Source organism: Eurosta solidaginis, chromosome 4 (assembly GCF_040869045.1).
Source record: "Eurosta solidaginis isolate ZX-2024a chromosome 4, ASM4086904v1, whole genome shotgun sequence".
NCBI lineage: Eukaryota > Metazoa > Arthropoda > Insecta > Diptera > Tephritidae > Eurosta > Eurosta solidaginis.
Genome location: NC_090322.1, coordinates 150,778,397 through 150,803,316, shown reverse-complemented (window position 1 = coordinate 150,803,316; position 24,920 = coordinate 150,778,397). Strand labels below are relative to the sequence as shown.

The 24,920-nt window shown below is 39.8% G+C and overlaps 1 protein-coding gene and 1 pseudogene across 3 annotated transcripts in view; both read left to right on the top strand.

Annotated features, from left to right (window-relative positions):
* The window catches only part of LOC137250502 (inactive dipeptidyl peptidase 10), a 768,065-nt gene that overhangs the window by 455,265 nt on the left and 287,880 nt on the right, over positions 1 to 24,920 (top strand). The window lies entirely within an intron of this gene.
* LOC137247731 (adventurous-gliding motility protein Z-like) lies at positions 7,172 to 24,650 on the top strand (annotated as a pseudogene).

Sequence of the window (24,920 nt, the reverse complement as noted above, 5' to 3'; positions counted from 1 at the left end):
CCAAAAAAAAGAAAGAGTTAATACTTTGGAATGGTGCGATGACATAGTCCCAAGTGACATAGCAACAAGTTGTTCACTTATGATTATGTCATCTCCACCGCAGTGACATACACAGCTTCACGGAATAAATCGGAAAGGCTTTGGGATCTAAAAATAAAGCCCTTTGCGCTTTTAATGAAACCAATTTGGTAGCATCAAAATCCAATTTTCAATAGAAGCAAATTGCCAAGTAGTTACACTGAAAAAAATTTTTGCATGAAATGCTTGTCTAGATGCTAGCTGAAACAAAGCAACGAGAGCTTTATTCGCTTGCAATCAACACTACAGCAAAATATGGGTGTTTTCCCCCAAAATGTTATATTGAACATTTAGTATGGTTGTGACGCCAATAGTCACCCATGCTTCCTTAATTTGGAACCCAAAGAGCACGCAAAGAAAAACAATTACAAAATTAAGCAATCTGCAGTAACAAGTTTGTATTGAGTGCAATGAGAACTTCCAAAAGACAACAAAGACACACACTATGGAAACTGTGAGTAACTGGGAAACAAATCAATTCAGAAAACACTGCATTGAGAACCTAGGTCAAAGACAGGCCAAGTTATTTATACTCCCAGGAACGAAAGAATCAGTCAAACCCACTAATATAAACAGGGAGGATCTACAAACCCTTATTGGATACTATTCGGGACACAATAAATTAATCGGATGGGCTGCAATATGAAACGCCGGTTCACACTACCTACGATTGCGTTGCTCCGGTAAAGCACAGACTTTCCCATCTAGGTTAAAAGCCTAACGAGGTATTTAAATAGGCTCCGGATATAGTAAAATTCTGAAAATTATAGCACAATAGATCAATGTATAGGTCATAGTGCATCGAAGACCAGTAACTTAATACCTTAGAAGGAAAATAGTTGAAAATTGAATAACTGATATGATGTATTAAGTTTTGAACAGAAATCTTTATTTTTTAGGACACCTCCCAGATTTTATAATACTTCAACCCTTACTATAAGCATGTTTAACATAGATGCTCTGTATGAGGTGTTACAGTATCTGAATCAAAGTTGAGTTAGAGGGACGCGGGTCTCCCTGATGAGGTAGCTTCCCGCAACTGCGATTTCGGGGTATTTGACTTTAAGAACGTGATTCACAGGGAAAGTCCGACGCCTTTTTGTAGAAACCATGAGGTACGGCTCTCAGATGTCATATTTCCTCATAATGCTTTCGCAGATGAATTATTATGTATCTGGGAGGACTCTTTAATCAGATGTCTCTTTCGATGCCCAGGTTTTTGGGTATTAAGTAGAAGCTGATTATTCAGCATTTCATTTCTCTCTGTGTGAACGGTATTCTGGGACACAAGAAGACATACCGTGACAGTTCGGAGAGCGGTTTTATAACAGGTCTGTAGTTTCTTCCAGTGTGTATCCTTAAGGTTCGTTGACCATATTGTAAACGCGTAGCAGGCAAGTGGCCAGCTGCTAGCTTTTTCGCTAGTAATTAGCGTTCCCCAAGTGCTGCCAGTAAGAGATTTGAGGATTTTGTTACGGCTGCCCAAAATTTGAATCCTGGTCGAACGTCATACCCGGTATTTTTACACGAAAGACAGTCAGGTATCCAATATCGTCGATATTTGTCCTGTTGCCGTTGTAAATAAGGTCGCCGAGGATTTGGTCAGTGACAGTGTCTGGTTTAGCGATGCGAAAAAACTAGAGAGACTTGGGAAATAACCGTCTATTTTGTGCGTGGGCCGGAAATTGTTCTTATTATAGTGCAGTCATCGGCATTGGATACATTCAGGTGGCGAAAGAAGCTTCGATGTATAGAAGTTAAGCAAGAGCGGGGATAGGACACAGCCCTCTGGCAACCTGTTAAATTCTTCTGTGTTAAGATGTTAGGTTCCTAAATTTAACCGATACCTGCCGAAAATACAGATATTTGTCAGTCCATCTTTTGAGACTAGGAGGATGGGGGCACCGTTCCAAGTCTTTCAGTAATGTAATGACTGAATCAAAAGCTTTTGATAACTGGCGCTACGAGTACTGTTCTGTGGTGGGGCTATTGATTCAATCCGCAATTCATCTGTGTTTTGGTGGCGTTAAGCGCCATGGTGGTGCTATGTATCTTTTGAAAGCCGTGCTGATGATTGGCAAGTCGCAGATTTGGGTTGAAATAGGGGAGCATAATGGCTTCGAGTCTCTTTGGAGACTGGCTATAGGAGTGATATCGAACGATATGAGTTTCCTACTTTAGGTGGTTTATCAGGCTTTAGTTGCGGTACCACCATCGCCATTTTCAGGAATGAAGAAAGCGGACAAAGACAGGTTGAAGACATGCGCTAACTATTTTAATGGGTTGGGGTAAAAATTCTGGTTTTTGGGAAATTCTTCATTCATAATTCCGGAAGTCAAAATTCTGCTTTTTCTTAAATTCTGCATTCATAATTCCGGAAGTCGAAACACCGGAAATCAGTATTATGGCAGTCAGTATTCTGGAAAAAAGCCGATTCAACACCGGCTGCGCCATGAGCAGTATAACAGCTTTCTGTATAGGCGGCCTTCGGCCGCGCTTATAAAAAATAACCCTGGGCTACGCCATGCCAAGTCCGGGTGTCTGGTATAACTGTGGCTACCGCCACAGTGATGTCCTTCTGCGTAGTACACCCTCATGCGGAGGAGGCCTTCGGCCGCACTTTAAAAAACAATCCTTAGCCGATCCAACACCGGCTACGCCATGCCATGACTCCGGAGTTTTGACTTCCAGAATTTTGTCGACGCAGAATTTTGACTTCCAGAATTTTGTCGACCCAGAATTTTGATTCCGGAATTTTCACTTCAGAATTTTAATTTTAGAATTTTAACCGTTTCCCATTTTAATCACTCATTTCCAAGATTTTAAACCAGCGGCATAGCTATACAGTCTCGACCTACTGAATTGGCTGTTTAAGAAAGTTTGATGGCTAAGTCAAACTCTGTGACGGACGGTGATGGTAATAGCAGAAGCGTTATACGTTTTACCCAAAACACGAGTGCTTTATTTTTTCTGCATATAACCCAATATTTTAGACTATGAAAATCTATAAACTTAGAAATGACGCTTAAAGTTTTATAAATAGCATAATTTTTTCTCATTTCAATTAAATCTTATAATACTTTTTGACATTCAGTCCCATTTTAAAATGGCTAAATTTTTGAATTTTTTTTTTCGCTTGATTATTATTATGATTTACTGATCACGTTCCTTCAAAAATTCTTTGGAAAATTTTAAATTCGTTTGGAGTTAGACCGAAGGCTGAAAAGGCTTGCATTGTTGATGCAAATTTAATAAACTAGTATTTCATAGGAATAAATAGACGGCATGGTCATGTTTCAAAATTTGTTGTGAATCAGAGCTTAGAATACATCCTCTTTAATAAATGTACATTTCTTTCAGGCACGGACGTGGAGATCGCCAAGTGTGTATAAAACATCAAGTCGAATGCTGTGGGTGTGGGTGACCTTAGTCTACGCTTTTTAAAATTAATCTTGCCCTCTGCACTCCCCTCTCTTACACATCTCATAAACTTTGCCATAACCTCATTTACGTTTCCAAACCAATGGAAAGTAGCAAATATTGTCCCTATAGCCAAGTGCAATAACTGTAACCGCCCTTAAAATTATAGGCCTATAAGTATTTTACCAGCTTTATCTAAAGTGTTTGACAAGTTTACTTCAAATGAAATAATATATCACCTGAGCAAGAATAGACTGCTGGCTGATAATCAATTTGGTTTTAGAGCTGGTCACAGCTGTTCCACAGCCATGCTCAAAGTAATTGATACTATTCGCCCAAGTCTCGATGTCAAATTAGTTACATATTTAATTCTTTTAGATTTTTCAAAAGTTTTCGATACTGTAAATCACGATATATTACTTTTGAAAATGAAACATTATTTCGCTTTTGACCTAATCTCAATTAGGCTTATTGAAAGCTACCTTTCGAGCAGGCAACAACTAGTTCAGTATGGTGAAGCATTTTCTGAAAGTAGTAAAATTACCTCAGGGGTACCTCATGGATCAATCTTGGGTCCTATACTATTTACAACTTTTATCAACGACATCGTTCATTGCTGTCAATATTCTTCAATACATTTATATGCTGACGATACTCAGATTTATTTTTCACGCCCAATAGGACTTAGTGAACATCTTTTCTTCAGGCTAAACTAAGATCTTGATAAAATATCAGTTTGGGCAAAAACAAATGGCCTTTGCCTGAACGCGGAAAAACACAGTTCCTGCCAATATCGCACGATTCGGTCGATCTAACTGCGCCATCATCCATAGTCCTCGATGGAAAAATATTACAGTATCAATCCGTAGTTACTAGTCTCGGCTTTAAAGTCAACACCCGCTTAACATGTACACGACACATTTCCTATAGTAGCTCAAAAATATACAATACTTTAAGAAATCTGTGGCATACTTGTTTTTGTCTACCTCATAACATAAACCTTAAATTAGTTAAGGCTCTGATTGTGCGTCAGATAAGCTTTTTGAAAATGGGTATGGAGATTTAGACTGCGAATCCAAAAATTAACTAAGTTTGACTATTAACAACGTGGCAAGATTCATCTATTGTAAAGGAAAGTTTGACCACATTTCACCGTACTCAAAAAATATAGTTGGGTTGAGCAGAGAAGTCCATCTAAATGTCCGATATGTTTTGTGTTTATATAAAATAAACAAATTTCAACAACCTAGAAACTAAAATTTGTACAATCTTCGCGAACTCACAACATCGCACTCCGCAGGCATAACAGAGTAGCGGCTTCTAATTATTCTTTGTTAGTGCTGTGAAATTGTGGAATTTTCCACCTATTCCAATAAAATGCATTAAGTCGTATGGATGCTTCAAAACGGCAGTAAGAGATCTCTTCAAACACTAACTCTCTCTTCCTGTTCAACCTACCCACCTACCACACCTGTGTCGTATTGTCTAAAACTAATGTTAGATTAAGCTTAAATTTAAGAAGTCTTAATGTACCTTGAGATAAATAAATAAATAATAATAATAATAATTATCCTCAAGTTTTGATACTTTCAAAGCCAAATTTACAGTTTTATTTCTAAAGCAAACGCGTATATTTGTAAATGTATATGTATGCCCTTTTCACTAAATCTGTGCCATATTTGAATTGCCTAATGTAGTACGTAACCCTACATAACATAAGTTGCAAATCAATTCGTTTACTTCTAAGTGAACTTTGTACAGTATTGGGCTTTTTAATTTTTTCTCATCCTCTTTCGTTGATGTAACTTATCGGTTGAGTATGCAGACCTTACTCCTCGTCTTTCCAGTTTGGCAGATTTTTTACAATTTCTCTCTTTCATACAGCAGAACTATCTTTGTAGGAAATAATTCAGTTGCACACTTACGCTGAATTCAAATGAATTGAAAGCGCACACAAGCCGCCACATCCCATTGAAAGAATTTTTTTTTTGCGATGTGAAATAAATTGAATTTGAACTAAGTAGGAGTATGCGTCTTAAGTGTGTGAGAGCTTTTGGTTGTAACTATTTGAAAGCTATGTCATAGTTCATATAAAGAGGCACGATATATATTTGAAATTTTCGAACGCACCGACAAACGAGAAGCACATCTCTTTATACCTTTCATGAACACGAAATGCTATATTAACTTTGGTCCGATGTTTGTAACGTTGAGATATATAGAAGATAGACTCACCTTTAAGTATACCTAGTTGATCAGGGCGACGAACTGAGCTGATATAGCCATATCCGTCTGCCCGTCCGTCCATCTGTCTGTTTGAACGCAAACTAGTCCCTAAAATTTTGAGATATCTCAATGAAATTTGGTACAAGGATGTATTTTTGTATTATATTTGACATTTGTCGGATCCGGTAGGATCGGACCACTATAACATATATCTCCCATACAATCGATCATTCAGATAAGACGATTTTGGTCATTCCTGCCGCAATTTAGAAAGTATAAACGTGAAACTCGGTGATATATATTCTAGTATATTGTGAAGGATATAAGTGACACTAAGTGATACTCACATCCAGACTAGATGCTAAGTAAATTAAGTCACACAACAATAAAGCAGACAGTCACTTGTATCTGCATAAACGAATAAAAGGTTATGTCTACACATATGTACGTACATGCAGCAGAGAAGAGATGTACAAACACATGCAGATATCTTATCTGAGATGCTCCCAAAAGTATGCAATTGTAATTGTTGAAGTGCAGCTCACAAATACACGCATATGAGAAGCTATATGCGTGCATCTGTAGTTATATTTATATGGCGGTAACTAAGTAAATTCTGGAAGCGCCTAGAAGATGCCACGAGGAAATCACAGAGTATAAAAGCACCAGCGGTAGAGGCGCTATAAGCAATTTCGATTAAGACGCTATCTAGCGAGCAATAGCAGTATTATTTGAAAATAGTAGAGTTATTAATTGTGAAGTACTTTAATAAAGGCCATTTTGCATTATTTAATATTGGAGTTATTTATTCAACAGTTTAGTGATTCGAACTTGGCAGAAGGTTGCAAATAAGGGGATTTGCAAGTAAATTCGTTACAATTGGTGTCAGAAGAGGAATTGTTGAATAAATTCCGAAGATTGGGAATACAACTTGGACATGGCAAAGTTGAGTGAACTGAGCATCCAACAACTGAAAAAGGAGTTGGAGAACCGTGGATTAAATACAACCGGCAATAAGATCGCACTTCAAGCACGGCTACAAGAGGTAATGGAGTCGCAAGGAATTGATGTGCACGAGTTTGTCTTTTATCCTGATGGGGACGAGACAACAACAAAATTGGAGGAGAAAAATGAAACACCGCAGACAATGGCGAACACAGACCTGAACATGATATTGGCTGCAATATCGGCACAAATGTCCGAAATGTCATCACAAATATCTACCAACATGTCATCATAATTGGAATCGCAGGAGACACGCATAACATCGAAGATTGAAGCACAAGAAACGCATATTTCAGAAATGTCGACACAGATAACATCCAAGATGGAAACTCAATTGGAAGAACAAAAGACATATATAGCATCCCAACTGGAATCACAGGAGGCACGTATTTCAGAAATGACGTCGCAAGTGTCATCTCAACTGGAAGACGAAAAGACATATATGATATCTCAATTGGAAGCGCAAGAGGCACGTATATCTGAAATGTCGGCAGTAATTTTGGAACAAGTATCATCAAAACTGGAAGCGCAGGATGCAAAAATGGCTCAATTTCAAGCAGAAATAGATGATTTAAAAGGTCGTATGGAGCAGTTACAACTAAATCGCCCAGCTGTTTCAGCAAGCAATACGAAGGTAAAAACTCCATCTTTTGACGGCTCTGTTCCTTTCCACGTGTTTAAGATTCAGTTTGAGAAGACCGCAACAGTGAACAACTGGAGTGCTGAAGATAAAGTTGCTGCACTCTTCGTAGCATTGAAAGGACCAGCTGCCGAAATCTTACAGACTATTCCATTGTACGAACGGAACAGTTATGACGCACTGACGAGTGCATTAGAGAGGCGATGCAGAAGCGAACACAGGAAGCAGATACACCAAATAGAGTTGCAAAACCGTTACCAACAAGCTAATGAGACTTTGCAGGAGTTTGCCTCGGATGTTGAAAGGTTGGCACATTTGCCAAATGCGGACACATCCGTAGAGTACACCGATAGGGTAAAAATCCAGAGTTTTATAAATGGTATACGGGACACCAATCCTCTTATTAAATATCAACAGAAATCAGCTGCTCTATTAACTTACAGCTTACGCAGCCATCTAGCGTATAATATCAACTTTCCTCAATCAATTAAAACTTACAACTGGCGCCGCAATCTAGCGTACAATACTGATTGCCCTGCCATCTAGCATACAATATACAATAGCAACTGCCGGCAATGCAGTGCAAATATTCACAATAGTGCCATAGTGCAAATAGATTTCTTTGTGCTCTCACAATCGTTTATTTTCAACAAATAATTTTAATAAAATATAGCTAAACAAAACCACTACGACCAAAATTACCCAAAACACGCTAATAGCCCGAATCTCCATCTTTACAACCAAAACTTTATTTATAGCATTGAATTCCAAATAAGAGCGAAAAAGTGGCCCGTACATAAAAACAGTAATTAGATATAATTGATATGACGATATTTCTTGCATGACTTTAATTGGAATTATTTCCTCAACTTATGTTACCCACCCGTTGTTGCGACAAGGAAATTTCGAAGTCTTATTTAAGCGGCCGCCGCTTTCTTTTTCCTTGCGCTCCAAGCAATTTGCATAACACGTACGGCTATATTACTTGTGCTGCTCTAAAATATACAATAAAGTGTACGAAATCTACTCCAAATGAATTTTGTTTAATTCTACAAAACACTACTACACTTGTGATTGTATGCAAAATTTAAGATCGGAAATCTCTTTTTCCATATTTTAGTCTTTTTCTTGTGACATATTTTTTTGAAGCAATGCGCATTGCCATTTTTAATTTGAAAAAGGCTAAAGATGGTACTTTGGCTTGAACGATATCCATTTGGGGTAAAAGGGTTATGGATACCAGTGCCATGGTAACGCATATTTCGAGACGCGTAATTTCATAAACGCCTTCATAATATAATTTTTCGTTAAATTTCTGATCTGATAATATCATCAATATTATTATCAAAACATACAGATCTCTTTAAAGTCAAACCTATAGCTGGCGGCCACCGTGGTGTGATGGTAGCGTGCTCCGCCTACCACACTGTATGCCCTGGGTTCACACCCCGGGCCAAGCAACATCAAAATTTTAGAAATAAGGTTTTTCAATAAAAAGAAAATTTTTCTAAGCGGGGTCGCCCCTCGGCAGTGTTTGGCTAGTGCTCCGGGTGTATTTCTGCCATGAAAAGCTCTCTGTGAAAACTCATCTGCCTTGCAGTTGCCGTTCGGAGTCGGCATAAAACACGTAGGTCCCGTCCAGCCAATTTGTAGGGAAAATCAAGAGAAGCACGACGCAAGTTGGAAGAGAAGCTCGGCCTTAGATCTCTTCGGAGGTTATCGCGCCTTACATTTATTTTTTTTTTATTTTATTTATCAAACAGAAAGGTGCAAATACCAAATGAGCGTGAAGTTCGATGTGTAGAAATATACGCACGTGTAGAAAATGAATGTTGGTAAACTAACTAGAGCTCTCCCAGGAGTTGAAGTAAAACCGATACAACTTTAACAGAAGCAAATGGGTTCGGGTTTTTTAACAACAACTCGTAGGCTTCATGTTTTCTACAAACCGAACCGACAAGTTATTTCTTTATAATCTGCCTTTATCGACAGCGAGTTATTATAGTTTAGTTAACGGTTTCTTATCCAACTTTTATAAGCGAACTACAGATGTGAAATCGTTTTCAAATGAAGTTTAATGCGTAATCGTGTAAGGACCAAATAAAACACCATTAATTTGGCCCACACAAAACGACCCCACAACATATTCCACACAGCTTTAATAAAACAGCCAGTCACAAAATGCCCTAGCAACACTACAAACCAACAAGTCTCAGCAACACGACTAGCAATCACAACACTTAATAGCAACACAACAAACTAACAAGTCTCAGCAACACAACGAGCGTTCGCAACATTTAATAGCAACACCAAACACAACAGCTATAAAAGGAGCGACACAGCACTACAGGAGTTAAGCTGTAGTCATTGCTGCCGTTTGAAGTATCGCTGTAATCGTATCCCTAACGTAATCAGCTGTTTATCGTTACGACGGTAAACCAAAAACCAATTGGTTGGCTACGATACGGTAGCGACCTTAGCGGAACCAATAATCGATTGCATTTATTCTCATAAGGTTGGTCGAATCAGCTGTTATAAGGTTACCCATACGGTTACCGATAAAGCACCAATGTCTGCAGCTTTAGTTAGCACGGAGCTGTGGTCGTGACCTGAGCGTCTCTCGAAGGTATCGGTTATACCATCCGGAGAGATTATTTCATAGGAGTGAGTCGTGGCCTCAAGTGGTGAATGTGTCGGTTATACCACCAAACAACGCTTGAGACTTCGTAAGCAACTGCCCTACCACAGTAACGCGCACCTTCGAACAGGTGACGTCCGCCCGCCTGTGCCGACGGTGACCACGCCACAGCAGACCGGAGCTACCAGCGGAGCGCATCTCGAAAGTATCGGTTGTACCATCTGGAGAGATCGTTTCATAGGAGTAAGTCGTGGCCTCAAGTGGTGAATGTGTCGGTTATACCACAAAACACCGCTTGAGCCATCGTTAGCAACGGCTCTGCTACAGTGACGCCACCCGCGAACAGGTGACGTCCGCCCGCCTGCGCCGACCGTGCCACAGCAGCCATACGCAAGCATACGACGTTGGCCGCAGCAGAGTCACGCCAATATACAACGCTGGCCGCAACAGCGCACGATAAGCTAAGACGCTGGCCCCAACAGCGCTACGCAACCGCACTACACTAACATACGACGCTAGCCGCAACAACGCTACGCAAACACACTACGCTGGCTGCAACGGCACTACGCAAACATACCACGTGGGCCACAGCAGAGTCACGCTAACCTACCACGCTGGCCGCAACAGCGCTACGCAAGCATACTACATTGACCGCAGCAGAGTTACGCAAATACACGACGTCAACCATACTAGAGTTACACACACGCACGCAGACGCACCGACATAAGCCGCAGCAGAGACAGCGCAATCGCTAGCCGTACGAGAGACACGCCGACGCAGGGCGTCACAAAAATACATGTACACACACCAACGACCAGAAAGGCGTCCTAACGGGACGATCCCAACAGGACACGAGGACCGTTAGCCCACCACTAACTATAGAGCAAGCACAAAGCGAAGTGAAGAATACAAATACATTTTTCTTTTATTAAATTATTTTCATTATATATATTATTATAAATATCTGTATGACAAGATTCAATTAACCAGATCTCAGAGACTAAACAGCTTAATAATCCCGAAATATAGTACACTAACATCTGGCTGGCTGTTTTTCATTAGTGCAATTAAAATTTGGAACAGGATTCCAGAAAATTTAAAATCAGAACTAAATAGACGCAACTTCAGAAAGCTAATATACAAATATTTTAGTGACCTCGGTATGACGCTGGCCTCGTAACTACAAATAAGCTGCTAGTATCTTAGTCTCTATTTTCTGTCTCTCTCTATTTTCTAAATTTCACTTACTATCTATATCACTTACTGCCTTTTAAATTGTTAAGTGCCATTGCATTAGTATTAAGCTTGAATCAAATATTTTATTTTATCTTTTAAGTAATGTTTTTTTTTAAATATAAATACTAAATAATAGAATGTATCCCATTGCTGATGTACATATAAAAGACTGACTAGTCTTAGTTGTACAATGAAATTAATTAAATAAATGTTATGTAAAAATGTTATGTAAAAATGTTATAGTTATAAAATATATAGAGTTAAAGAAATAAAGTGAATTTTATATGAAAACGATTTGCAAGGTGTCCCGAATTACAAATTTATTGTAAGTGAACATTGGACACGGCGAGTGTACCCCAAGCACTTATTGAAGAAGCACCGGGGCAGGGAAAAAAGCTTTGTTACAATCGTTTTATAGCATACCCATGAGTCGCCGAAAACACATTGACAACAAAATTATTGCACTCCAATAAAAAATCGATAACTTATGGTTAACTTATCTATAACATTTTTATAACAAACTACTAACCCGGCAGACGTTGTTCTGCCCTAAAGTTGGTCTATCTGCATACATCGTAATAAGCGCTTTCCGTCTAACTCTGCCTCCCCTCTTATATTTTTCTTAATCCTTTTATTCACTCCTCCCTCCGTCTTTTTCGATTCATCTATCTCTATTTCGTCTCACTCTATCTCTTTCTCATTCTCCTTCCCCTTCCCTCTTTTCCTCCTCTCGAGTTCTTCTCATTCTTCTTCATCCCTCTGCCAGTCCCAGAGGGTGGTATGTATTTTGATCCAGTCCTATTCCAAGTCCCAGTCCAATTCTCAGTCTTAGCACCAGTCCTAGTCCTAATCCCAGTCCCAGTCCGTCTCTGGTTTAGTTCCCGGAAAAAAGGATCGTGAATACTAATACAGGCAAATTAATACACCAAAATTCAGGCAAATCGAATAGAACTTTTGTACATAGGTATGTGGGTATTATTAATTTATGTCCTTATTTCGGCTTCGCATGCTCATTTATCAGTTTTGCCACGTTGATGCGACTAAATCGAATATGACAACGGAAATTACGTTACTGCTCTCAGTAACAGCTTTCATTTGATATCCATATTACACAGACATTGTAGGGCAATCCGGGTCCACGTTTTGGCCTATATCTCGATACCCTAGTCACCCAGCGATATAAAAATTACTCTTCACTAAAGCACACATTAACAGCTCCAATTTGATACCCATAATGTAACAACAGTGTTACCCTGATCCACGTTTTGGCCTATATCTCGAGACCCTAGTCACCAATAGGTATGAAAACTACCTTCTACTAAGGCATTCATCAACAGCTTCAATTTGATACCCATATAAAAACACACCCTAGTGTTACCCTGATCCACGTTTTTGCTTATATCTCGAGGCCATAGTCACAAATAGGTGTACAAAATATCCTGTACTAAAGCACTCATCAACAGCTTTCATTTGATATCCACATTGTTTAAACACATTCTAGGAGTGCCCGGGTCCACTTTTTGGTCTATATCTCGAGACCCTAGTCACCCAGGGGTACGAAAAATACCCAGTATCAAAGTACTCATAAACAACTTCCATTTGATACCCATATTATACAAACACATCCCAGAATTACCCAGGTCCACGTTTTGATCTCAATACCCTAGCCAGAACGAGATAAATATATAATATGTCCTTTCGCTGGTTCTAAGCTACCTCTTCACGAATTTTCAGCCAAATCGGTTCATCCCTTCTTGAGTTATGCGTAATTAACTAACACCACTTTCTTTTATATCTATAGATTGATAACTTTTTCATAGGGTGAGCTCCTCTTTAAATTTGGGTTGGGCTTCTTTTAATTTTTCCTACAAATTTGCAGGACGGAACCTTTGTGTATTACGCCGACTCTAAACGGCATCTGCAAAGCACATATATTTTATTGAGAAGTTTTTATGGCAGAAATACATTCGAAGGGCTTGCCAAACCACTGCTTCGAGCTTAAGCTTTCAATCTGTTTAAAAGTAGATGGTTAATAAAATTGAAATATTTCCTCCTGAAAGTAGTATGTCCATTTTTTTCTTCTTATTAGATAATTCCATTTCTTTTAATTCCACTTTCACCTTATTTCGTTTTCACAAAACAAGGGCCCATAAACAAAAAATACAGAACTTTACTACCAGTTCTGCGGTAAATATAACAAAAACATAGCTCATTTTCATTCATTTTTATTTGTCCGCATATTGTCTGCTTTACGCTCAACCATTCATTGTATCTTGTATTTTATATCGACATATCTTCTTTTGCCATCTGTTTGCTAACGCACTGCAGTTTAGACATCAGTCTCAATGTCACCTGTCTACGCTGAAAGAAATGGTGATAGTAAAATCAACAAATCGGTTCTGTTGTTCTTGACTTAACGGAGTTTAGTCATTTCCGCAGAAGAGAAATTGTCGCTCTTAAGTTAACAAAATTCTGCAAAATTGACAGATTCCTAATTAATCTAACTGATTTTTTGTTAACACAACTAATCTCACTGGTCATTTCAACAGCGATCAACAATCAATACATGAGCAAATTTCAAAGAGAATTTTACGCTCACTGCGCTCTCTACTTTGTACTTATGTATGCTGTGTACTATATGTATACACATATTTACGTAGGTATATGGCGGCCGCCGTAGTATGATGGTAGCGTGCTCTGCCTACCACACCGAAGATCCTGGGTTCACACTCCGTGCCAAGCAACATAAATACTGCGACGAATATGAGTGACACTAAGTGGTACTCACATCCCTAGTCTGATGCTAAGTAAATGAAGTCACAACAGCAATAAAGCAGACAGTCAGTTGTGTCTACATAAACGAACCAATCGTCATGTCTACACATATGTACACGCAGCTGAGAAGCAACGCACAACCTAATGCATATATCTGAGATACTCCCGGAAGTATGCAATGAGAGAAGCTATAAAATCGTGCAATTGTAATTACAGCTGAGAAATTTGATAGCTGATGGCCAACTAGTAGATTCTGGAAATGGAAGCGCTTAGAAGATGCGAACGAGGAAATCAGAGAGTATAAAAGGCAACAACGGTAGAGGCGCAATAATTCAATTTCGATTAAGCACGCTATCTGTCGAGCAATAGCAGTATTATTTTGAAAATCAGTTGTAGTGTTGCATTATTAAATATTGAAGTCATTTATTCAACAGTTTAGTGATTCGAACTTGGCAGAGGGTTGCAAATAAGGGGTTTGCAAGTAAATTCGTTACAATTGGTGTCAGAAGAGGAATTGTTGTATAAATTCCGAAGATTGCGAATACAACTTGGACATGGCAAAGTTGAGTGAATTGATAATCCAGCAACTGAAGAAGGAGTTGGAGAGCCGTGGATTGAATACAACCGGCAATAAGATCGAACTTCAAGCACGGCTACAAGAGGTAATGGAGTTGGAAGGAATTGATGTATACGAGTATGTCTTTTATCCTGATGTGGAAGAGCCAGCGACTAAATTGGAGGGGAAGATAGAGACTCCGAATCCATTTTCGAGTGTATACACAAACGCGATACTAGCAGTGCTGAAGCTAGTGTCGTCACAAATATCAACCGATATGTCAAAACACAGCTCGAAGTACAAAAGACAGATATAATATCTCAACTGGCAGAACAGAAGACATATTTGGCATCTCAACTGGAAGCGCAAGAGGCACGTATATCTGAAATGTCGGCACAAATTTCGGAACAGGTATCATCGCACCTCTTTGTGAAACTGGAAGAGCAGGATGCAAAAATTTTACAACTCGAGGACAAAATTGATGCCGAGATAGAAGCGTTAAAAGGTCGTATGGAGCAGTTACAACTAAACCGCCCAGCTGTTTCAGCGAGTAATCCAAAGGTAAAACACCATCCTTTGACAGTTATGTTCCTTTCCAGGTGTTTCAGCTACAATTTGAGAAGACCGCAACAGTGAACAACTGGAATGCTGAAGATAAAGTTGCTGCACTCTTCGTAGCATTGAAAAGACCAGCTGCCGAAATCTTAGAGACTATTCCAGAGTAAGAACGGAACAGTTATGACGCATTGATAGCTGCTGTAGAGCGAAGGTACGGAAGCGAACACAGGAAATAGATGTATCAAAAAGAATTGCAAAACCGTTACCAAACAGCAAATGAGACTTTGCAAGAGTTTGCTTCGGATGTTGAAAGGTTGGCTCATTTGGCAAATGCGGACGCACCCGTGGAGTATACCGAGAGGGTAAAAATCCAGAGTTATATAAATGGCATACGGGACGTAGAAACGAAGCGAGCGACATATGCAAACCCAAAACCCACATTCGCAGAAACGGTATCCCCTGCACTGACCCAAGAAACAGCGCCACTTTTGAGTAAGCCCACATACAAAGCTCATCGCGTGGAAGTGGAAAGGCCGGACTGGGTAGACACAATTTTGGAAGCATTAAAAAGAACGCAGCAGAAAAACGATGGTGCCGTTAAAAACTTTAAATGTGCAAAGCCAGGGCACATTGCACGTTATTGCAGTACCAATCCTAACAGTTCCAGCAATGTGGGTGGCCTTAAATGCAGAGCTGAAGGAGAGGAGCAAATCTCAAAATCCACTCAATCGTTAAACTAAAGCGAGTAACCCGCAAGGGGCGACAGCTGGCCCCCAGTAGTTGAAGTAAAACCGATACAACTTTAACAGAAGCAAATAGGTTCGGGTTTTTTAACAACAACTCGTAGGCTTCATGTTTTCTACAAACCGAGCCGACAAGTTATTACTTTATAATCTGCCTTTTATCGACAGCGAGTTATTATAATTTAGTTAACGGTTTCTTATCGAACTTTTATAAGCGAACTACAGATGTGAAATTGTTTTCAAATGAAGTTTAATGCGTAATCGTGTGAGGACCAAATAAAAAACCATTAATTTGGCCCACACAAAACGACCCCACAACATATTCAACACAGCTTTAATACAACAGCCAGTCACAAAAGGCCCTAGCAAAACGACAAACCAACAAGTCTCAGCAACACGACTAGCAATCACAACATTTAATAGCAACACAACTAACTAACAAGTCTCATCAACACAACGAGCGTTCGCAACATTTAATAGCAACACGGTAACCATGGCAACGCAGCCATTTGAGCTAGCAACACCAAACACAACAGCTTTAAATGGAGCGACACAGCATCACAGTGGTTATAGCTCCGTCACATAAGCAGGTTTTCATATAAAAGAGTTTAACACAAGCTTATGCATTATGAGTAGATTGCACGTATTTTTATGGAGATTGGTAGATAGAGCGACACTGGCGCCATCTAATATTGAAAAGTAGCCAACTCTCAAATTTTGTTGCCAACAAATCATAAGAACAAGAATTTAACATTTGTTTACAAGTTGAGCGTCGAAATGAAGAGAAATTGGAAAATGTAAATAAATGTGATTATCTGCGAATTTAACTTGCAATAATATGAACAAAGGCCAAATATATATATTTTAAATATTTTTAACACTGAAAAGAATATATCACATGGATTTACAAAGTCAGCACGCCAATGGTGCGATATAGCAAATTGGCATTCAGTCGGCTTCTTCGTCAACATGGTGTGAACTTGGCATTGACACCTATAATCATTGCTGATTCATTTATAAATAGTAAAAAGGCGCGTGATAATGAATCTACCACAAGTTTAGAGGACATTCCTTGTATATCACAATTCGCTGCGTGCGATGCGCATGAATTCTCCTTACCAGCCCAGTTAATATATCCATATGTTGATGGTATGGATTTGAATTGTGGCTGTCCGCAATCATGGGTAATTTCTAAAGCATATGGTTGTAGTCTGCTGAGATATCTAGAACTGGTGAAAGATATTGTAGAACTACAATGCGTGTGCTACCAAACAACTTTAGCATATCGATAAAATTACGCTGACTAAGTGGCAGTGGAGAGCAATCAGTACGATCTACAGTGGAACGGGCACGTCAACTAGACAAATGTGGTGCCATTACATTTGACATTACATGTACGAAACATGTAGCAGAAAGTATCACATCCTCTTAATATTAACACTATGTCTGAATTAAAGAAATTCATCAAAAATCCACTTATTATTAATAGCAATGTTCACACTGGCAAGATGTTAAAAAAGTGCATGCACAAACACAGGCTGATGATGTAATGGCAGCACGAGGTTTACTTTCAAATCCTACTCATTGTAACGAACACTGCGGGGAAGTTGAAACATCGGTGGAATGTGTGCAGTAATGGTTGAATATTGCAACACGTGCTGGTGATAACGTACATATTCAATGTTTTCATCACCATCATTATATGGAGCAGTCATATGAAAAGGAAGCTGAGCTTGGAGTTCAACTATTTTACGAGCAAGCAACCAATATTTGAATTTTTTCAGGAACGTTATGGCTTAAAGCCCTGCAAAGAATCGTATAGTAGTCCCTTGGAATGTACTAGGTGTATATATCATCAACTAAAATATGACGGGGTGCAAGTTAATAAATCATCAGATCATTTGGAATGAGAATCGGATGGTAAATGTTTCAATGAATTCAAAGACAAGGTGTCGGCACTTAATGACGAAAATGATTTTGAATTAGAAGCCAGCTTTTTCACATTACTATACTGATAATTACTTAATGAATTGGGCGAATAAAAATATGTATGTAAGAGGACCCAAACTTATGTTAATAATAAATATCGAGTAAAATAATTTTTTTTACAGAACCTGTCTTAAATTTAAAGACTCGCCATTAGGTTTGGTTTAGCTGATGGTGTCAATTGTGTTAAAACCTTTATTCTAATCTGAAAAGTCCCCTTAAAAATTATGACCTATATTATTGGCACCTAAGGAGTAGAAGGTTCAATGTGGTTGACGTTGTTGAATTAGCAGTGCTTCGTGGTTTTCTGGGAACGTAGCGGTTCTGAGGGAAGTATCTTGGTAGGCCTGTATTTTCTTCCAGTGAGTAACCTTTAGGATTGTCGACCATATCGGGGACGCGTAGAATGCAATCTGCCGGCCAATTGCTTTGTAAGTGGTAATGAGCGTTTCTTTGTCTTCACCCCAAGTGCGTCGGGCATGAGATTAGAAAATTTTATTACGGCTCTGGATTTTAGGTACAATTGCGTGCCCTCCTAAATGCAGATTCTGATCGAACGTCACATCCAGTATTTTTGGTTGAAGACAGTAGCGTAATGCCATCGACGTGGGTGTTCAAAATCGTCGACATGTTATAAATAAGGTCGCCGTTGATTTGGTGGGTGACGATGAAGAGATCAGGGAGTTAGTTGATTATTTTATTACATAGCTCATTGTTGGGTGGGCCAGGACCGGTAGCCGTTATCGTGGAATCATCGGCGTAGGATACTATGGTGACTACTTCTGATGGTGGAGACATATAATTTGCGGTATGCCAATGGTTGACTGTATCAAAAGCTTTTCATAAGTCTAGCGCTATGGGTACTGCCCTATGGTGGGGTTTTTGATTCAATCCGCAATTCGTCTGCGTGTTGATGGCTTTTAGCGCAGTGGTTGTGCCATGTAGTTTTCGAAAACCATGCTGATGATTGACAAGACGCAAGTTTACAGTGAAATGGGGGGTGGGGGCAGAATGGCTTCAAGTGTCTTGGATACTGGCGATAGGAGAGATATCGGACGATAACTCCTATGTTAACTGGTTTCCCAGGCCGTATGCCGTCGGGGCCTACTTCTTTAGATGGTGTAGCATGAACAATGGCATCTTCAACCTCTTTGGCTGTGATGGTAATTGGGGACACCTGGGTTTATGCTTGAGTACGCGTCTGTTGGCTCGCCGTCCGACTTTGTCAACCATAGAATGCATTACTTATTGTCGTCAGAAAGCGCTCGCGCATTTTTTCGAATCTACCAGCACTTTATCGCCGAATGCGATGGATATTTTGTCGTTGTGCTTAGTCGGGTTCAATAGGGATCTTACGGTAGACCATAGCTCCTCCCATTTCGCCCGCTTGTGTTTATTCGCAAGCTGTCTGATGCCTCTGTTAATATCCCTTATTTGGGGCCGCCAGAGTCTTGCTATCTTATAAACCTGGCGGGAATAAAACGAGTCGACGCGGATTCGATGACCTTGCGGAATGCATGATTACCTTGATGGGCATCAGTCGGGATTAGGAGGGCAGAGAAGTAATTGTCTGTGAAAGTTTTGTATTATTCCCATTTTCCCCTTTCTCTTTTTGAAGTTAATGAAAGCTTATAATTTATATATAATGATAATATATATGAAAGAAGTATAATTTTAACAAGTATGAAATTCATTATTTTGCCAAGAGAGGTAAAATGAAAATATTAAGAAAGTTAATTCAAAAATTACTCCAATGCGCTCAAGGGTTGTAAATATATTTTGTTCTATTCTAAAAAGCAGGTAAAGCCTTTACGGGATGTTTGGTTCCTTTGTGAAAATTGTGTCCTGCTCGCAACGCAAAAGCATTACACTTTTTGTAGATAAACAAATTTACACATCTGGCGAAAATATACATCAGCTGACTTTTGTTTACAACTACGCCATATTGCATCATTGATTGTGGCGCTGTTACTGTCACGCATAAGCTTGTGTTAAACGCATCTATATGAAAAATGTCATTGCGTCACGGCCTTTAGTTAGCACGGAGCTGTGGTCGTGACCGGAGCTACCAGTGGAGCGTCTATCGAAGGTATCGGTTATACCATCCGGAGAGATCGTTTCATAGGAGTGATTCGTGGCCTCAAGTGGTGAATGTGTCGGTTATATCACCAACCACAGCTTGAGACTTCGTAAGCAACGGCCCTACCACAGTAATGCGCACCCGCGAACTAGTGACAACCGCCCGCCTGCTACGACGGTGACCGCGCCACAGCAACCATACGCAAGCATACGACGTTGACCACAGCAGAGTCACGCCAACATACAACGCTGGCCGCAACAGCACACGACAACCTACGACGCTGGCCGCAACAGCGCTACGCAACCGCACTACGCTAACATACGACGCTAGCCGCAACAACGCTACGCAAACATACCACGTGGGCCACAGCAGAGCCACGCTAACCAACCATACTAGAGTTACACACACGCACGCAGACGCACCGACATAATCCGCAGCAGAAACAGCGCAGTCGCTAGCCGTACGAGAGACACGCCGACGCAGGGCGTCAAAAAATACATGTACACACACCCAGGCAACGACCAGCAAGGCGTCCTAACGGGACACGAGGACCGTTAACCCACCACTAACCATAGAGCAAGCACAAAGCGAAGTGAAGAATACAAATACATCTTTCTTTTAAATAAATAAAGTGAATTTTTATATGAAAACGATTTGCAAGGTGTCCCGAATTACAAATTTATTGTAAGTGAACATTGGACACGGCGAGTGTACCCCAAGCACTTATTGAAGAAGCACCAGGGCAGGGAAAAAAGCTTGGTTACAATCGTTTTATAGCATACCTATGAGTCGCCGAAAACACATTGACAACAAAATTATTGCACTCCAATAAAAAAACGATAACTTATGGTTAACTTATCTATAACATTTTTATAATGAACTACTGACCCGGCAGACGTTGTTCTGCCCTAAATTTGGTCTATCTGCATAAATCTTAATAAGCGCTTTCCGTCGAACTCTGCCTCCCCCTCTTTTATTTTTATTAATCCTTTTATTCACTCCTCCTTCCGTCTTTTTCGATTCATCTATCTCTATTTCGTCTCACTCTATCTCTTTCTCATTCTCCTTCCCTCTTTTCCTTCTCTCGGGTTCTTCTCATTCTTCTTCGTCCCTCTGCCTGTCCCAGAGGGTGGTATATATTTTGATCCAGTCCTATTCCGAACCCCAGTCCCACTCCGCGTCTTAGCACCAGACCTAGTCCTAATCCCAGTCCCAGTCCGTCTCTGGTTTAGTCCCGGAAAAAAGGATCGTAAATACTAATACAGGCAAATTAATACACCAAATTTCAGGCAAATCGAAGAGGACTTTTGTACATAGGTATGTGGGTATTATTAATTCATGTCTTTATTTCGGCTTCGCATGCTCATTTATCAGTTTTGCCACGTTGATGCGACTAAATCGAATATGACAACGGAAATTACGTTACAGCTCTCAGTAATAGCTTTCATTTGATATCCATATTACACAGACATTGTAGGGCAATCCGGGTTCACGTTTTGGCCTATATCTCAAGATCCTAGTTACCCAGCGATATAAATATTACTCTGTACTAAAGCACACATCAACAGCTTTCATTTGCTATCCATATTACACACACCTTCTAGGGGTATCCGGGTCCACGTTTTGGCCTATACTCGATACCCTAGTCACCCAGCGATATAAAAATTACTCTTCGCTAAAGCACACATTAACAGCTCCAATTTGATACCCATAATGTAACAACACATCCTAGTGTTACCCTGATCCACGTTTTGGCCTATATCTCGAGACCCTAGTCACCAATAGGTATGAAAACTACCCTCTACTAAGGCATTAATCAACAGCTTCAATTTGATACCCATATTGTAAAAACACACACTAGTGTTACCCTGATCCACGGTTTTGCCTATATCTCGAGGCCATAGTCACAAATAAGTGTAAAAAATATCCTGTACTAAAGCACTCATCAACAGCTTCCATTTGATATCCATATTGTTCAAACACATTCTAGGGGTGCCCCGGTCCACGTTTTGGCCTACATCTCGAGACCCTAGTCACCCAGGGGTACGAAAAATACCCAGTATCAAAGTACTCATAAATAACTTCCATTTGATACCCATATTGCACAAACACATCCCAGGATTACCCAGGTCCACGTTTTGATCTCAAGACCCTAGCCAGAACGAGATAAAAAGTATCCTATGTCCGTTCTCTGGTTCTAGGCTACCTCTCCACCAATTTTTAGCCAAATCGGTTCATCCGTTCTTGAGTTATGCGTAGTGTAACTAACACCACTTTCTGTTATATCTATAGATTGATAACTTTTTCGTAGGGTGAGCTCCTCTTTAAATTTGGGTTGGCCTTCTTTTCATTTTTCCTACAAATTTGCAGGACGGAACCGTTATGTATTACGCCGACTCTAAACGGCATCTGCAAAGCACATATATTTTAGTGAGAAGTTTTTATGGCAGAAATACATTCGGAGTGCTTGCCAAACCACTGCTTCGAGCTTGAGCTTTCAATCTGTTTAAAAGTAGATGGTTAATAAAATTGAAATATTTCCTCCTGAAAGTAGTATGTCCATTTTTTTTCTTCTTATTAGATAATTCCATTTCTTTTAATTTCACTTTCACCTTATTTCGTTTTCACAAAACAGGGGCCCACAAACAAAAAATACAGAACTTTACTACCAGTTCTGCGGTAAATATAACAAAACCATAGCTCATTTTCATTCATTTTTATTTGTCCGCATATTGTCTGCTTTACGCTCATCCATTCATTGCATCTTTTATTTTATATCGACATATCTTCTTTTGCCATCTGTTTGCTAACGCACTGCAGTATAGTCACCAGACAGTCTGTCTACACTGAAAGAAATGGTGCTAGTAAAATCAACAAATCGGTTCTGTTGTTCTTGACTTAACGGAGATTCGGTGAAATTGATCGAATTATGTCTAATTCGACCGAGTTCTTTGTCAAGCGAACAAATTAGTTTAGTCATTTCCACAGAAGAGAAATTGTCGCTCTTAAGTTAACAAATTCTGCAAAATTTACAGATTCCTAATTAATCTAACTGATTTTTTGTTAACACAACTGATCTCACTGGTCATTTAAACAGCGATCAACAGTCAATACATGAGCAAATTTCAAAGAGAATTTTACGCTCACTTCGCTCTCTAATTTGTATTTATGTATGCTGTGTACTATATGTATGCACATATTTACGTATGTATATGGCGGCCGCCGTAGTATGATGGTAGCGTGCTCTGCCTACCACACCGAAGATACTGGGTTCACACCCCATATTGTGGCGAATATGAGTGACACTAAGTGGTACTCACATCCCTAGTCTGATGCTAAGTAAATGAAGTCACAACAGCAATAAAGCAGACAGTCACTTGTATCTACATAAACGAATCAATCATTATGTCTACACATATGTACGCACACGCAGCTGAGAAGCAACGCACAACCACATGCATATATCTGAGATACTCCCGAAAGTATGCAATGAGAGAAGTTATCAAATCGTGCAATTGTAGTTACAGCTGAGAAATTTGATAGCTGATGGCCAACTAGTAGATTCTAGAAATGGAAGCGCCTAGAAGATGCGAACGAGGAAATCAGAGAGTATAAAAGGCAACAACGGTAGAGGCGCAATAATTTAGTTTCGATTAGGCACGCTATCTGTCGAGCAATAGCAGTATTATTTTTAAAATCAGTTGTAGTGTTATTGTAAAGAACTTTAATAAAAGCCATTTTGCATTATTAAATATTGGAGTCATTTATTCAACAGTTTAGTGATTCGTACTTGGCAGAGGGTTGCAAATAAGGGGATTTGCAACTAAATTCGTTACAAGAGGAATTGTTGAATAAATTCCGAAGATTGCGAATACAACTTGGACATGGCAAAGTTGAGTGAATTGAGAATCCAGCAACTGAAGAAGGAATTGGAGCACCGTGGATTGAATACAACCGGCAATAAAATCGAACTTCAAGCACGGCTACGAGAGGTAATGGAGTTGGAAGGAACTGATGTACACCAGTATGTCTTTTATCCTGATGTAGAAGAGCCAGCGACTAAATTGGAGGAGAAGATAGAGACTCCAAATCCATTTTCGAGTGTAGACACTAACGCGATACTAGCAGTGCTGAAGCTAATGTCGACACAAATATCAACCGATATGTCAACACAGCTCGAAGTACAAAAGACAGATATAACATCTCAACTAGCCAAACAGAAGACGTATTTGGCATCTCAATTTGAAGCGCAAGAGGCACGTATATCTGAAATGTCGGCACAAATTTCGGAACAGATATCATCGCACCTCTTTGTGAAACTGGAAGATCAGGATGCAAAAATTTTACAACTCGAGGACAAACCTGATGCCGAGATAGAAGCGTTAAAAGATCGTATGGAGCAGTTACAACTAAACCGCCCAGCTGTTTCAGCGAGTAATCCAAAGGTAAAAACACCATCCTTTGACGTTTGTGTTCCTTTGCAGGTGTTTAAGCTACAATATGAGAAGACCGCAACATTGAACAACTGGAATGCTGAAGATAAAGTTGCTGCACTCTTCGTAGCATTGAAAGGACCAGCTGCCGGAATCTTACAGACTATTCCAGAGTAAGAACGGAACAGTTATGATGCATTGATGGCTGCTGTAGAACGAAGGTACGGAAGCGAACACAGGAAACAGATGTATCAAAAAGAATTGCAAAACCGTTACCAAAAAGCTAATGAGACTTTGCAAGAGTTTGCTTCGGACGTTGAAAGGTTGGCTCATTTGGCAAATGCGGACGCACCCGTGGAGTACACCGAGAGGGTGAAAATCCAGAGTTTTATAAATGGCATACGGGACGTAGAAACGAAGCGAGCGACATATGCAAACCCAAAACCCACATTCGCAGAAACGGTATCCCATGCACTGACTCAAGAAACAGCGTCACTTTTGAGTAAGCCCACATACAAAGCTCATCGCGTGGAAGTGGAAAGGCCA